This window comes from Phyllobates terribilis, unplaced genomic scaffold (assembly GCF_046119375.1).
Source record: "Phyllobates terribilis strain yellow unplaced genomic scaffold, ASM4611937v1 Scaffold_5916__1_contigs__length_48294, whole genome shotgun sequence".
In the NCBI taxonomy this organism is placed as follows: domain Eukaryota; kingdom Metazoa; phylum Chordata; class Amphibia; order Anura; family Dendrobatidae; genus Phyllobates; species Phyllobates terribilis.
The window spans coordinates 38,232-48,295 of NW_027368661.1; the positions used below are offsets into that span (position 1 = coordinate 38,232).

The 10,064-nt window shown below is 45.3% G+C and overlaps 7 non-coding genes and 1 pseudogene across 7 annotated transcripts; all 8 read left to right on the forward strand.

Annotated features, from left to right (window-relative positions):
* The first annotated feature begins 830 nt into the window (after positions 1-830).
* Positions 831-1,021, forward strand: LOC141250578 (U2 spliceosomal RNA). The gene has a single exon (XR_012312739.1). It is a non-coding gene; the product is annotated as a U2 spliceosomal RNA (small nuclear RNA).
* A 1,118-nt stretch (positions 1,022-2,139) lies between these two features.
* Positions 2,140-2,330, forward strand: LOC141250579 (U2 spliceosomal RNA). The gene has a single exon (XR_012312740.1). It is a non-coding gene; the product is annotated as a U2 spliceosomal RNA (small nuclear RNA).
* A 1,118-nt stretch (positions 2,331-3,448) lies between these two features.
* On the forward strand, positions 3,449-3,639 carry LOC141250580 (U2 spliceosomal RNA). The gene has a single exon (XR_012312741.1). It is a non-coding gene; the product is annotated as a U2 spliceosomal RNA (small nuclear RNA).
* A 1,118-nt stretch (positions 3,640-4,757) lies between these two features.
* Positions 4,758-4,948, forward strand: LOC141250582 (U2 spliceosomal RNA). Its single transcript, XR_012312743.1, has one exon. It is a non-coding gene; the product is annotated as a U2 spliceosomal RNA (small nuclear RNA).
* Positions 4,949-6,066: 1,118 nt separating this feature from the next.
* Positions 6,067-6,257, forward strand: LOC141250583 (U2 spliceosomal RNA). Its single transcript, XR_012312744.1, has one exon. It is a non-coding gene; the product is annotated as a U2 spliceosomal RNA (small nuclear RNA).
* A 1,118-nt stretch (positions 6,258-7,375) lies between these two features.
* Positions 7,376-7,566, forward strand: LOC141250584 (U2 spliceosomal RNA). The gene has a single exon (XR_012312745.1). It is a non-coding gene; the product is annotated as a U2 spliceosomal RNA (small nuclear RNA).
* A 1,117-nt stretch (positions 7,567-8,683) lies between these two features.
* Positions 8,684-8,874, forward strand: LOC141250585 (U2 spliceosomal RNA). The gene has a single exon (XR_012312746.1). It is a non-coding gene; the product is annotated as a U2 spliceosomal RNA (small nuclear RNA).
* Positions 8,875-9,992: 1,118 nt separating this feature from the next.
* LOC141250594 (U2 spliceosomal RNA) lies at positions 9,993-10,064 on the forward strand (annotated as a pseudogene; the record flags this gene model as incomplete).

Consider the following 10,064-nt stretch of genomic DNA (forward strand, 5'->3'; position numbering starts at 1 on the left):
TAAATAACTACAGGTGGTGAGATAAGCTGCACAATATAATTGACCTTTCAGTATATTGTTGCACACACACCATCTATTTAGCAAATGCCCTTGTTATCAACAGCAGCCTTTTAAACTCACCCGAGCTAACAGGTATGTGCGCTGGTTACACTGCTGCGCTTAAAATTTCTTTTTTGGTTTGCTACAATGCCTTTTCTGAAACGTTGTCTCCTTCTGCTGGAACACTGACTTCTTTCATTTAATGCCTGCAGACTATAAAAGAGAACCCAACCCAAAAAGTTTGGTTGATTAGTCTGTGGCATTCTGTTAAACTGTTGCTTATGGCGGTCTCTGTGAGCTTCTCAGCGACATTCAGCCAGCCAGGTATCCTGCCTGCAGTAGATGGAATGTGGCAATGGAACGCTGGCTGCGCGTGTCATAATAGGCTCTGAGCCTTTATATACCTGTGCACAGCAGCAGCCACCTTCAGTCTGCTGCTGGACAGCCAGCAGCAGCAGCAGCAGCAGGAGAGGTATGTAATCAGGAGCCCTCCTGCTAAGGGTAGACAGCTGCTCGTTCCACCCCACCCCCCGCCTTAATTGGTTCTCCTCCCTTCCAACGGTGTTGAGGCGGGTGGGAACAGCAGGGGGTGAAGGTGCTGTGTTTAAAGAGGTGGAGTTATGCAGATCTAAAACGCGTGGATTGCAGCAGCAGCAAGCCGAAAAGTGCAGGCATGTAAGGGATCTAGAGGTTGACAACATGTCTTCTTAACGGGAGTCCAGGAGCTCATCTCCACAAATGGACTTTTTAGGATCCTTGGGTGGCTCCGTAGTTTGAAACCAATTCTGGTTATCGCTTCTCGGCCTTTTGGCTAAGATCAAGTGTAGTATCTGTTCTTATCAGTTTAATATCTGATACGTCCCCTATCTGGGGACCATATATTAAATGGATTTTTAGAACAGGGAGATGGAAAAAGAGCTTGCTCTGTCCACTCCACGCATTGACCTGGTATTGCAGTATCTCCAGGACCGGTGCACCCCTTCTTTAATGCAGTTTCTAAAATCAGAAAGAATTGAATTCAATGTTTTTTGTTCATTTTGCTTGTTTGTCGGATTTTGGGATGGACTCTTTGGCTCTGCTTTTCTTCTCCTCATTGGATTTTTCATGTTCAAAGTTGCAGAAGCCAGATTACAAGCTCATTTTGGTTCAACTTCAGCAACTGTGCATTGCATTGCCATGTAATGTGATGCAATGCTATCTTTCTAGCTCTCCCTTTCTACTTCCTTTTGGATAAACAGACATATTAGGCAAGCATTTTGGAGCTTTCACCTAAATAACTACAGGTGGTGAGATAAGCTGCACAATATAATTGACCTTTCAGTATATTGTTGCACACACACCATCTATTTAGCAAATGCCCTTGTTATCAACAGCAGCCTTTTAAACTCACCCGAGCTAACAGGTATGTGCGCTGGTTACACTGCTGCGCTTAAAATTTCTTTTTTGGTTTGCTACAATGCCTTTTCTGAAACGTTGTCTCCTTCTGCTGGAACACTGACTTCTTTCATTTAATGCCTGCAGACTATAAAAGAGAACCCAACCCAAAAAGTTTGGTTGATTAGTCTGTGGCATTCTGTTAAACTGTTGCTTATGGCGGTCTCTGTGAGCTTCTCAGCGACATTCAGCCAGCCAGGTATCCTGCCTGCAGTAGATGGAATGTGGCAATGGAACGCTGGCTGCGCGTGTCATAATAGGCTCTGAGCCTTTATATACCTGTGCACAGCAGCAGCCACCTTCAGTCTGCTGCTGGACAGCCAGCAGCAGCAGCAGCAGCAGGAGAGGTATGTAATCAGGAGCCCTCCTGCTAAGGGTAGACAGCTGCTCGTTCCACCCCACCCCCCGCCTTAATTGGTTCTCCTCCCTTCCAACGGTGTTGAGGCGGGTGGGAACAGCAGGGGGTGAAGGTGCTGTGTTTAAAGAGGTGGAGTTATGCAGATCTAAAACGCGTGGATTGCAGCAGCAGCAAGCCGAAAAGTGCAGGCATGTAAGGGATCTAGAGGTTGACAACATGTCTTCTTAACGGGAGTCCAGGAGCTCATCTCCACAAATGGACTTTTTAGGATCCTTGGGTGGCTCCGTAGTTTGAAACCAATTCTGGTTATCGCTTCTCGGCCTTTTGGCTAAGATCAAGTGTAGTATCTGTTCTTATCAGTTTAATATCTGATACGTCCCCTATCTGGGGACCATATATTAAATGGATTTTTAGAACAGGGAGATGGAAAAAGAGCTTGCTCTGTCCACTCCACGCATTGACCTGGTATTGCAGTATCTCCAGGACCGGTGCACCCCTTCTTTAATGCAGTTTCTAAAATCAGAAAGAATTGAATTCAATGTTTTTTGTTCATTTTGCTTGTTTGTCGGATTTTGGGATGGACTCTTTGGCTCTGCTTTTCTTCTCCTCATTGGATTTTTCATGTTCAAAGTTGCAGAAGCCAGATTACAAGCTCATTTTGGTTCAACTTCAGCAACTGTGCATTGCATTGCCATGTAATGTGATGCAATGCTATCTTTCTAGCTCTCCCTTTCTACTTCCTTTTGGATAAACAGACATATTAGGCAAGCATTTTGGAGCTTTCACCTAAATAACTACAGGTGGTGAGATAAGCTGCACAATATAATTGACCTTTCAGTATATTGTTGCACACACACCATCTATTTAGCAAATGCCCTTGTTATCAACAGCAGCCTTTTAAACTCACCCGAGCTAACAGGTATGTGCGCTGGTTACACTGCTGCGCTTAAAATTTCTTTTTTGGTTTGCTACAATGCCTTTTCTGAAACGTTGTCTCCTTCTGCTGGAACACTGACTTCTTTCATTTAATGCCTGCAGACTATAAAAGAGAACCCAACCCAAAAAGTTTGGTTGATTAGTCTGTGGCATTCTGTTAAACTGTTGCTTATGGCGGTCTCTGTGAGCTTCTCAGCGACATTCAGCCAGCCAGGTATCCTGCCTGCAGTAGATGGAATGTGGCAATGGAACGCTGGCTGCGCGTGTCATAATAGGCTCTGAGCCTTTATATACCTGTGCACAGCAGCAGCCACCTTCAGTCTGCTGCTGGACAGCCAGCAGCAGCAGCAGCAGCAGGAGAGGTATGTAATCAGGAGCCCTCCTGCTAAGGGTAGACAGCTGCTCGTTCCACCCCACCCCCCGCCTTAATTGGTTCTCCTCCCTTCCAACGGTGTTGAGGCGGGTGGGAACAGCAGGGGGTGAAGGTGCTGTGTTTAAAGAGGTGGAGTTATGCAGATCTAAAACGCGTGGATTGCAGCAGCAGCAAGCCGAAAAGTGCAGGCATGTAAGGGATCTAGAGGTTGACAACATGTCTTCTTAACGGGAGTCCAGGAGCTCATCTCCACAAATGGACTTTTTAGGATCCTTGGGTGGCTCCGTAGTTTGAAACCAATTCTGGTTATCGCTTCTCGGCCTTTTGGCTAAGATCAAGTGTAGTATCTGTTCTTATCAGTTTAATATCTGATACGTCCCCTATCTGGGGACCATATATTAAATGGATTTTTAGAACAGGGAGATGGAAAAAGAGCTTGCTCTGTCCACTCCACGCATTGACCTGGTATTGCAGTATCTCCAGGACCGGTGCACCCCTTCTTTAATGCAGTTTCTAAAATCAGAAAGAATTGAATTCAATGTTTTTTGTTCATTTTGCTTGTTTGTCGGATTTTGGGATGGACTCTTTGGCTCTGCTTTTCTTCTCCTCATTGGATTTTTCATGTTCAAAGTTGCAGAAGCCAGATTACAAGCTCATTTTGGTTCAACTTCAGCAACTGTGCATTGCATTGCCATGTAATGTGATGCAATGCTATCTTTCTAGCTCTCCCTTTCTACTTCCTTTTGGATAAACAGACATATTAGGCAAGCATTTTGGAGCTTTCACCTAAATAACTACAGGTGGTGAGATAAGCTGCACAATATAATTGACCTTTCAGTATATTGTTGCACACACACCATCTATTTAGCAAATGCCCTTGTTATCAACAGCAGCCTTTTAAACTCACCCGAGCTAACAGGTATGTGCGCTGGTTACACTGCTGCGCTTAAAATTTCTTTTTTGGTTTGCTACAATGCCTTTTCTGAAACGTTGTCTCCTTCTGCTGGAACACTGACTTCTTTCATTTAATGCCTGCAGACTATAAAAGAGAACCCAACCCAAAAAGTTTGGTTGATTAGTCTGTGGCATTCTGTTAAACTGTTGCTTATGGCGGTCTCTGTGAGCTTCTCAGCGACATTCAGCCAGCCAGGTATCCTGCCTGCAGTAGATGGAATGTGGCAATGGAACGCTGGCTGCGCGTGTCATAATAGGCTCTGAGCCTTTATATACCTGTGCACAGCAGCAGCCACCTTCAGTCTGCTGCTGGACAGCCAGCAGCAGCAGCAGCAGCAGGAGAGGTATGTAATCAGGAGCCCTCCTGCTAAGGGTAGACAGCTGCTCGTTCCACCCCACCCCCCGCCTTAATTGGTTCTCCTCCCTTCCAACGGTGTTGAGGCGGGTGGGAACAGCAGGGGGTGAAGGTGCTGTGTTTAAAGAGGTGGAGTTATGCAGATCTAAAACGCGTGGATTGCAGCAGCAGCAAGCCGAAAAGTGCAGGCATGTAAGGGATCTAGAGGTTGACAACATGTCTTCTTAACGGGAGTCCAGGAGCTCATCTCCACAAATGGACTTTTTAGGATCCTTGGGTGGCTCCGTAGTTTGAAACCAATTCTGGTTATCGCTTCTCGGCCTTTTGGCTAAGATCAAGTGTAGTATCTGTTCTTATCAGTTTAATATCTGATACGTCCCCTATCTGGGGACCATATATTAAATGGATTTTTAGAACAGGGAGATGGAAAAAGAGCTTGCTCTGTCCACTCCACGCATTGACCTGGTATTGCAGTATCTCCAGGACCGGTGCACCCCTTCTTTAATGCAGTTTCTAAAATCAGAAAGAATTGAATTCAATGTTTTTTGTTCATTTTGCTTGTTTGTCGGATTTTGGGATGGACTCTTTGGCTCTGCTTTTCTTCTCCTCATTGGATTTTTCATGTTCAAAGTTGCAGAAGCCAGATTACAAGCTCATTTTGGTTCAACTTCAGCAACTGTGCATTGCATTGCCATGTAATGTGATGCAATGCTATCTTTCTAGCTCTCCCTTTCTACTTCCTTTTGGATAAACAGACATATTAGGCAAGCATTTTGGAGCTTTCACCTAAATAACTACAGGTGGTGAGATAAGCTGCACAATATAATTGACCTTTCAGTATATTGTTGCACACACACCATCTATTTAGCAAATGCCCTTGTTATCAACAGCAGCCTTTTAAACTCACCCGAGCTAACAGGTATGTGCGCTGGTTACACTGCTGCGCTTAAAATTTCTTTTTTGGTTTGCTACAATGCCTTTTCTGAAACGTTGTCTCCTTCTGCTGGAACACTGACTTCTTTCATTTAATGCCTGCAGACTATAAAAGAGAACCCAACCCAAAAAGTTTGGTTGATTAGTCTGTGGCATTCTGTTAAACTGTTGCTTATGGCGGTCTCTGTGAGCTTCTCAGCGACATTCAGCCAGCCAGGTATCCTGCCTGCAGTAGATGGAATGTGGCAATGGAACGCTGGCTGCGCGTGTCATAATAGGCTCTGAGCCTTTATATACCTGTGCACAGCAGCAGCCACCTTCAGTCTGCTGCTGGACAGCCAGCAGCAGCAGCAGCAGCAGGAGAGGTATGTAATCAGGAGCCCTCCTGCTAAGGGTAGACAGCTGCTCGTTCCACCCCACCCCCCGCCTTAATTGGTTCTCCTCCCTTCCAACGGTGTTGAGGCGGGTGGGAACAGCAGGGGGTGAAGGTGCTGTGTTTAAAGAGGTGGAGTTATGCAGATCTAAAACGCGTGGATTGCAGCAGCAGCAAGCCGAAAAGTGCAGGCATGTAAGGGATCTAGAGGTTGACAACATGTCTTCTTAACGGGAGTCCAGGAGCTCATCTCCACAAATGGACTTTTTAGGATCCTTGGGTGGCTCCGTAGTTTGAAACCAATTCTGGTTATCGCTTCTCGGCCTTTTGGCTAAGATCAAGTGTAGTATCTGTTCTTATCAGTTTAATATCTGATACGTCCCCTATCTGGGGACCATATATTAAATGGATTTTTAGAACAGGGAGATGGAAAAAGAGCTTGCTCTGTCCACTCCACGCATTGACCTGGTATTGCAGTATCTCCAGGACCGGTGCACCCCTTCTTTAATGCAGTTTCTAAAATCAGAAAGAATTGAATTCAATGTTTTTTGTTCATTTTGCTTGTTTGTCGGATTTTGGGATGGACTCTTTGGCTCTGCTTTTCTTCTCCTCATTGGATTTTTCATGTTCAAAGTTGCAGAAGCCAGATTACAAGCTCATTTTGGTTCAACTTCAGCAACTGTGCATTGCATTGCCATGTAATGTGATGCAATGCTATCTTTCTAGCTCTCCCTTTCTACTTCCTTTTGGATAAACAGACATATTAGGCAAGCATTTTGGAGCTTTCACCTAAATAACTACAGGTGGTGAGATAAGCTGCACAATATAATTGACCTTTCAGTATATTGTTGCACACACACCATCTATTTAGCAAATGCCCTTGTTATCAACAGCAGCCTTTTAAACTCACCCGAGCTAACAGGTATGTGCGCTGGTTACACTGCTGCGCTTAAAATTTCTTTTTTGGTTTGCTACAATGCCTTTTCTGAAACGTTGTCTCCTTCTGCTGGAACACTGACTTCTTTCATTTAATGCCTGCAGACTATAAAAGAGAACCCAACCCAAAAAGTTTGGTTGATTAGTCTGTGGCATTCTGTTAAACTGTTGCTTATGGCGGTCTCTGTGAGCTTCTCAGCGACATTCAGCCAGCCAGGTATCCTGCCTGCAGTAGATGGAATGTGGCAATGGAACGCTGGCTGCGCGTGTCATAATAGGCTCTGAGCCTTTATATACCTGTGCACAGCAGCAGCCACCTTCAGTCTGCTGCTGGACAGCCAGCAGCAGCAGCAGCAGCAGGAGAGGTATGTAATCAGGAGCCCTCCTGCTAAGGGTAGACAGCTGCTCGTTCCACCCCACCCCCCGCCTTAATTGGTTCTCCTCCCTTCCAACGGTGTTGAGGCGGGTGGGAACAGCAGGGGGTGAAGGTGCTGTGTTTAAAGAGGTGGAGTTATGCAGATCTAAAACGCGTGGATTGCAGCAGCAGCAAGCCGAAAAGTGCAGGCATGTAAGGGATCTAGAGGTTGACAACATGTCTTCTTAACGGGAGTCCAGGAGCTCATCTCCACAAATGGACTTTTTAGGATCCTTGGGTGGCTCCGTAGTTTGAAACCAATTCTGGTTATCGCTTCTCGGCCTTTTGGCTAAGATCAAGTGTAGTATCTGTTCTTATCAGTTTAATATCTGATACGTCCCCTATCTGGGGACCATATATTAAATGGATTTTTAGAACAGGGAGATGGAAAAAGAGCTTGCTCTGTCCACTCCACGCATTGACCTGGTATTGCAGTATCTCCAGGACCGGTGCACCCCTTCTTTAATGCAGTTTCTAAAATCAGAAAGAATTGAATTCAATGTTTTTTGTTCATTTTGCTTGTTTGTCGGATTTTGGGATGGACTCTTTGGCTCTGCTTTTCTTCTCCTCATTGGATTTTTCATGTTCAAAGTTGCAGAAGCCAGATTACAAGCTCATTTTGGTTCAACTTCAGCAACTGTGCATTGCATTGCCATGTAATGTGATGCAATGCTATCTTTCTAGCTCTCCCTTTCTACTTCCTTTTGGATAAACAGACATATTAGGCAAGCATTTTGGAGCTTTCACCTAAATAACTACAGGTGGTGAGATAAGCTGCACAATATAATTGACCTTTCAGTATATTGTTGCACACACACCATCTATTTAGCAAATGCCCTTGTTATCAACAGCAGCCTTTTAAACTCACCCGAGCTAACAGGTATGTGCGCTGGTTACACTGCTGCGCTTAAAATTTCTTTTTTGGTTTGCTACAATGCCTTTTCTGAAACGTTGTCTCCTTCTGCTGGAACACTGACTTCTTTCATTTAATGCCTGCAGACTATAAAAGAGAACCCAACCCAAAAAGTTTGGTTGATTAGTCTGTGGCATTCTGTTAAACTGTTGCTTATGGCGGTCTCTGTGAGCTTCTCAGCGACATTCAGCCAGCCAGGTATCCTGCCTGCAGTAGATGGAATGTGGCAATGGAACGCTGGCTGCGCGTGTCATAATAGGCTCTGAGCCTTTATATACCTGTGCACAGCAGCAGCCACCTTCAGTCTGCTGCTGGACAGCCAGCAGCAGCAGCAGCACAGGAGAGGTATGTAATCAGGAGCCCTCCTGCTAAGGGTAGACAGCTGCTCGTTCCACCCCACCCCCCGCCTTAATTGGTTCTCCTCCCTTCCAACGGTGTTGAGGCGGGTGGGAACAGCAGGGGGTGAAGGTGCTGTGTTTAAAGAGGTGGAGTTATGCAGATCTAAAACGCGTGGATTGCAGCAGCAGCAAGCCGAAAAGTGCAGGCATGTAAGGGATCTAGAGGTTGACAACATGTCTTCTTAACGGGAGTCCAGGAGCTCATCTCCACAAATGGACTTTTTAGGATCCTTGGGTGGCTCCGTAGTTTGAAACCAATTCTGGTTATCGCTTCTCGGCCTTTTGGCTAAGATCAAGTGTAGTATCTGTTCTTATCAGTTTAATATCTGATACGTCCCCTATCTGGGGACCATATATTAAATGGATTTTTAGAACAGGGAGATGGAAAAAGAGCTTGCTCTGTCCACTCCACGCATTGACCTGGTATTGCAGTATCTCCAGGACCGGTGCACCCCTTCTTTAATGCAGTTTCTAAAATCAGAAAGAATTGAATTCAATGTTTTTTGTTCATTTTGCTTGTTTGTCGGATTTTGGGATGGACTCTTTGGCTCTGCTTTTCTTCTCCTCATTGGATTTTTCATGTTCAAAGTTGCAGAAGCCAGATTACAAGCTCATTTTGGTTCAACTTCAGCAACTGTGCATTGCATTGCCATGTAATGTGATGCAATGCTATCTTTCTAGCTCTCCCTTTCTACTTCCTTTTGGATAAACAGACATATTAGGCAAGCATTTTGGAGCTTTCACCTAAATAACTACAGGTGGTGAGATAAGCTGCACAATATAATTGACCTTTCAGTATATTGTTGCACACACACCATCTATTTAGCAAATGCCCTTGTTATCAACAGCAGCCTTTTAAACTCACCCGAGCTAACAGGTATGTGCGCTGGTTACACTGCTGCGCTTAAAATTTCTTTTTTGGTTTGCTACAATGCCTTTTCTGAAACGTTGTCTCCTTCTGCTGGAACACTGACTTCTTTCATTTAATGCCTGCAGACTATAAAAGAGAACCCAACCCAAAAAGTTTGGTTGATTAGTCTGTGGCATTCTGTTAAACTGTTGCTTATGGCGGTCTCTGTGAGCTTCTCAGCGACATTCAGCCAGCCAGGTATCCTGCCTGCAGTAGATGGAATGTGGCAATGGAACGCTGGCTGCGCGTGTCATAATAGGCTCTGAGCCTTTATATACCTGTGCACAGCAGCAGCCACCTTCAGTCTGCTGCTGGACAGCCAGCAGCAGCAGCAGCAGCAGGAGAGGTATGTAATCAGGAGCCCTCCTGCTAAGGGTAGACAGCTGCTCGTTCCACCCCACCCCCCGCCTTAATTGGTTCTCCTCCCTTCCAACGGTGTTGAGGCGGGTGGGAACAGCAGGGGGTGAAGGTGCTGTGTTTAAAGAGGTGGAGTTATGCAGATCTAAAACGCGTGGATTGCAGCAGCAGCAAGCCGAAAAGTGCAGGCATGTAAGGGATCTAGAGGTTGACAACATGTCTTCTTAACGGGAGTCCAGGAGCTCATCTCCACAAATGGACTTTTTAGGATCCTTGGGTGGCTCCGTAGTTTGAAACCAATTCTGGTTATCGCTTCTCGGCCTTTTGGCTAAGATCAAGTGTAGTATCTGTTCTTATCAGTTTAATATCTGATACGTCCC